Genomic DNA, 6,000 nt, shown 5'->3' on the forward strand with positions numbered 1-6,000 from the left:
TCAGTGTAAGATTGAAATATCTTTCAGGAGTGAACACAAGATACAATATTTTCACGAGTGGCACAGCCATGAGTGAAAACGTGATGCATGGTGTTCATGAGCGAAATATATTTTGATCTTACATGCAGATCTAAAGCAAACAAATTTTCTTCTTTTCATGTTTTGACTAAATATGCCCATTTTATAGTTTCTTACCAGTGACAAATATGTTTGATATTTTTCACTGTGAAAATACTTGATATATTTCCCTATAATATTTTGAAAATTCACGGAAAAAAACATATAATAGATATATGACTGCCTGTTTAAGACAAGACTTTTCCAAACTCGAGAGGGCAGCGTGGAATGGAAAACCAAGCGCTAGCGAGGTTTTTTTTATCCGTGCTGTCCCTAGGGTTAAGAAAACACTTGCCTTACTCAAACAACCATGTTAGATCATTTTTCTTGCCTACTGGTATAATTGCAATATTTTCAAAGATATTGTAAATTTAAAATCACTTATACACTATGACGTCATAGTATGGCGTCAAAATAAGACGTCAATATGCGCACGTGTCGCTTGAAAGATTATGAGATTCTTTCACTGATTTTAGGTGTAGATGGGGACAAACAAGAGAACAAACAAAATTAAACATATGTTTTACTATCGCGAAATGTTTTCCAATCCATGTTACATTCCTTAAGTTGTTTTATTGATAAGAAGAAAAATCTTAAAAATGCCAAACTGTAAAAGTTTTTTTAAGAAAAGTCTGAAAATGTCTCTTCTGTAACATGTTCAGGTGCTTATGCCGCTTCCTATCTGATCTCCTTCCTAATCTGTTTATGATCTTGCATAATACAACCATACTATAAAAATGTAAAACCCCGGTTGAATTTCAGAATTTCCTTCGCCCACTTCCAAGATCTTGGCCGTATGGGTTAAAATGTGTATCTCTGTATTTCATGATAAATACATTAAACCTCCTGGTTTTAAAGACATGTAGTCATGTAAAATGTCCTATCTAGAGCGAACGCAGCGGTACGATGGTAACACTGTCTGACTACAAAATCAGCGGTCGGGAGTTCGCGTCCAAGTTCGACCAACTGAAAAATACTAACTTTGTATGAAGGTCCTTTACAATCATATGGCATTTTAAAGAACCAGGAAAGTATTTCGAACTAGAGCGTCTTTTGTATCTTACACTATCATTCCACTAACAGTATTAGCAGTCTTCTGGAGGAGGCGCCAATATAAGGTACTGGTGGCGGCTTTAAATAAGGTTACAAACAATGTGCGAAACAATAACATGTTATGTCGGACATGCGAACATAGGACAGAAAATGGTTTCAAAGTGACAAAGTTATGAAGGAAAGGCCGATGATTAATAACAGGATACATTCATCGATCTCCGCTGCAATGATATTCCTGTGAGGTCTTTGCTGAAATAAGAACGTAGCAATAAGAATTTGGCATTTACGTTTAACAGTTAGCATACGATATTTGACATTTAGTATGTAGGAAAATGTATTTGGCATTGAGGTTTTGGCACTTAGCAATTAGCATGGTGCACTGGTATGACTGGAAGTCGTCCTCTGTTTTAGGATATAGAGGATATTTTTTGTTTCCATGTATTACTAAGATTGAAATATCTTTCACGAATGAACACCAGATGCAACATTTTCAAGAGTGGCTGAGCGGCTTAGCCACGTGTGAAAATGTAAGATATGGTGTTCATGAGTGAAAGATATTTTGATCTTACTTGTAAAACAAAAAAAAATGTTCTTTTTTACTTCATCTTTTGACTACATTTACCCATTTTATAATTTCTTATCGGTGAAAAATATATTTGATATTTTTCACAGTGAAAATATCAGAAATATTTCACTCTGATAATTCACTGAAAAAACAACAACATGATTTTGCCAAATGTTAAATGTCAAATACATAGTGCTGAAACTATATACTTAATGCTAACAAAATATATTAAATACCAAATGCAATAAGCCTCATATATACTTAGTGTTAAATGTCTAATGCTAAATGTCAAATATTTATAGGCTACTACCTTTGTATCGGGAAATATACACGAGCTCTGTAGCGGAAATATTGCGCAACTTTAGGGGCGCAATATTTTCTCGCTAAATAACGCGTGCATATTTCCCTATGCAAAGATAACCTTTTTATTACATACATATCTATACGTATCAGTGTAACAAAATGTAAATATTACGATTTCGTTCAATAGCTTGCAAAGATTGACAACTGAACTAAATAAAGGATGAATGCACCGACACACATTACGTCACGCTCCTGATAAGAAATTCAGACGTCAGTGTATGGAAAAATATTGACGTGTCCGGTACCATTGTAACTTAACGGGGAATAGAAACGAGTATGTGATAATCAATGTTATTTGCCAAATGATAAGACTTTAGTGCTTATTGTCAAATTCACATACTTCATGAGTTTCTTAAACTAATATATGTAACTTGCAATCATTTCAAAGCAAAGGAAATGTTCTATCAGTCCGGATTGAAGCTGTCATGTTTTTCAGGACATACGAGCTTGGGACAGGATCTGTAGGGACAAAGTTCTGCTACGAATGCAAATGTCTGTATAAAATGGTGCATTCAACCGCTGATTTGGCATGTACTGTTTCGCATGTTGCAACAAATAATTAGCATTATCATTTGACAATTACCATTTGGCATTAGTATTCAGCAATTAGAAACTGCCATTAAGCATTTGACAAATAATATGGTGCACGGGTCTTTCATAGCGCGCCGACCTTCCATAACAACCTATAATGTTTTAAGCTGCTTGAAGCACGGTGCACGACGCATTGATCCTGGCGATTGGTAGGACCAAATTGGTACTCTGCTATTTCTATGAGCATAAACACGAAATCAAAGCCCTGAAAGGACTGATAGCCAGTGCTTATTGAGTGATATTTCAACCGATACACCTGAAGAATCAACGTTTCATTGTGCATAGACCGGTCATAATTTGAACAATGTTGGTAGAGGTCCACTAGACAATGCTACATGCCAAATATCTAAGCTCTGTGTATTGTGGTTCAAGACAATAAGATTTTTAAAGGTTTTCCTTATACAACTTTATCATCTTTACATAACCATAACATAAACGTTACATCGCCCTTACATAAACGCTACAAAGCCGTTAGATCACCGTTACCTCACCTTTATTTCACCTTTACATCGCCTTAACATCAATTTTATATTGCGGTTACATCAATGTTACATTGCCCTTCCATAGACGTTACATAGCAGTTACAATCAATGTAACATCACTCTTACATCACCGTTATATAGCCCTTACATCATTGTTATATCGCTCTTACATCACCATTACATGACAGCTACATCGCCCTTACATCACACTTAAATCACTGTAATATCGCCCTTACATCGCCGTTATATCATCATTACATCACCCTTACATCACTGTTATATCGCCCTTACATCACACTTAAATCACCGTTATATCGCCGTTATATCAGCATTACATTACCCTTACATCACTGTTATATCGCCCTTACATCACACTTAAATCACCGTTATATCGCCGTTATATCACCATTACATCACCCTTACATCACCGTTATATCACCATTACATCACTGTTATATCACCCTTACATCACCGTTTCATCACTGTTATATCGCCCTTACATCGCCGTTATATCACCATTACACCACCCTTACATCGCAGTTATATCACCCTTACATCACCCTTAAATCGTCGTTATATCGCCCTTACATCACCGTTATATCGCCCTTACATCACCGTTATATCGCACTTACATCACTGTTACATCACCCTTATATCACTGTTATATCGTCCTTACATCACTGTTATATCGCCCTTACATCACTGTTACATCACCCTTACATCACTGTTATATCGCCCTTACATAACTGTTATATCGCCCTTATATCACTGTTATATCACCCTTACATCACTGTTATATCGCCCTTACATCACTGTTACATCCCCCTTACATCACTGTTATATCGCCCTTACATCACTGTTATATCGCCCTTACATCACTGTTACATCCCCCTTACATCACTGTTATATCGCCCTTACATCACTGTTATATCGCCCTTACATCACTGTTATATCGCCCTTACATCACTGTTATATCGCCCTTTCATCACTGTTACATCACCCTTACATCACTGTTATATCGCCCTTACATCACTATTATATCACCCTTACATCACTGTTATATCGCCCTTACATCACTGTTATATCACCCTTACATCACCCTTACATCACTGTTATATCACCCTTACATCACCCTTACATCGCCGTTATATCACCATTACATCACCCTTACATCGCAGTTATATCACCCTTACATCACCCTTAAATCATCGTTATATCGCCCTTACATCACCGTTATATCGCCCTTACATCACCGTTATATCACTCTTACATCACTGTTACATCACCCTTATATCACTGTTATATCGCCCTTACATCACTGTTATATCGCCCTTACATCACTGTTACATCGCCCTTTCATCACTGTTATATCGCCCTTACATCACTGTTATATCGCCCTTTCATCACTGTTATATCGCCCTTACATCACTGTTACATCGCCCTTACATCACTGTTACATCGCCCTTACATCACTGTTATATCGCCTTTACATCACCCTTACATCACTGTTACATCACCCTTACATCACTGTTATATCACCCTTACATCACTGTTACATCACCGTTACATCACTGTTATATCACCCTTACATCACTGTTACATCGCCCTTACATCACTGTTATATCGCCCTTACATCACTGTTACATCACCCTTATCACCCTTACATCACTGTTATATCGCCCTTACATCACTGTTACATCGCCCTTACATCACTGTTATATCGCCCTTACATCACTGTTACATCACCCTTATCACCCTTACATCGTCGTAACATCACCCTAATATATACGTTACACTGCCCCTACATAAATGTTACACAGCTGTCAGATCTCCGAAAGCAGAGTCATTTACTAAACTATTCATCGAATATATATAAGACGGAATAATATTAAAGCTTTATTTTAAACTTTAGACTAGCTCATATGAGGAAAATGCGGGTCATAAATTTTGAACAGTTCCCTTTAAAAATTGAAGCATACTGGAACATGTACTATTTTACACATGATTTTGCATATATAGAAAAATCGTACAATTTTAATGAACTGCTTCATTATCTTTTTTGTCAATCCGGGACCAAATGCACTTTAATGCATCTGATATTAGCACTTTTAGAATAAAAAAAGTATTTCTTTATGACCTCCGGTAACATATTGAGAGACATTTTAGATAATTAAAAACTTACCTATTTACCTGCAAACACCTGAGACATGATTTTTGTTGCACTTTTAGATTTAAGTTGCAATTTTTGCACTTTATATTAAAAAAAAAAAAAACAGTAGTTTTACTACAGGAAGACAAATATATGTTCTCATAAATATGTATTCGGCAAAGCAAGGAGCGTTACTACCGCAGTTTTCGTAAAAAGGTTTTCCCTTAATTGTTTGTTTTACTTCCCTTTTATACACCTTTTTTTCCAGATTAAATTCTTAAGGAAAACTTTTATGAAAGCTCTATTCACCCTATATGCTTATAGTACATTGAGGCCATTGAGGCCATGTCGAATTGGTTCCTATGTCGAGCGTCACAGTTACAAATGTAAAGAAGTGCAAGGGAAATAACATTTACTAGGTAAAAGAGAAGAATTAAGCTTTTCGGCATGGCCTATGACAAACATTTTCTAACTTACGGCATTTACAAACATGAAAACTATACCTTCGATATTTTAAGCAAATACGGTTTTAAACAAGTTGAAGTTACAATAAAATTTTATAGTAACTAATAAATGAAATAGTAACCTTTGAGCTAATGATCGTGATGTTGGGCATGACACATCATCTCATTATGGGGAATATTGGTACCAAGTAAAAAAAAAATCCATTGATAGATGAC

The sequence above is a fragment of the Mercenaria mercenaria genome, chromosome 5, assembly GCF_021730395.1.
Source record: "Mercenaria mercenaria strain notata chromosome 5, MADL_Memer_1, whole genome shotgun sequence".
Lineage (NCBI taxonomy): Eukaryota > Metazoa > Mollusca > Bivalvia > Venerida > Veneridae > Mercenaria > Mercenaria mercenaria.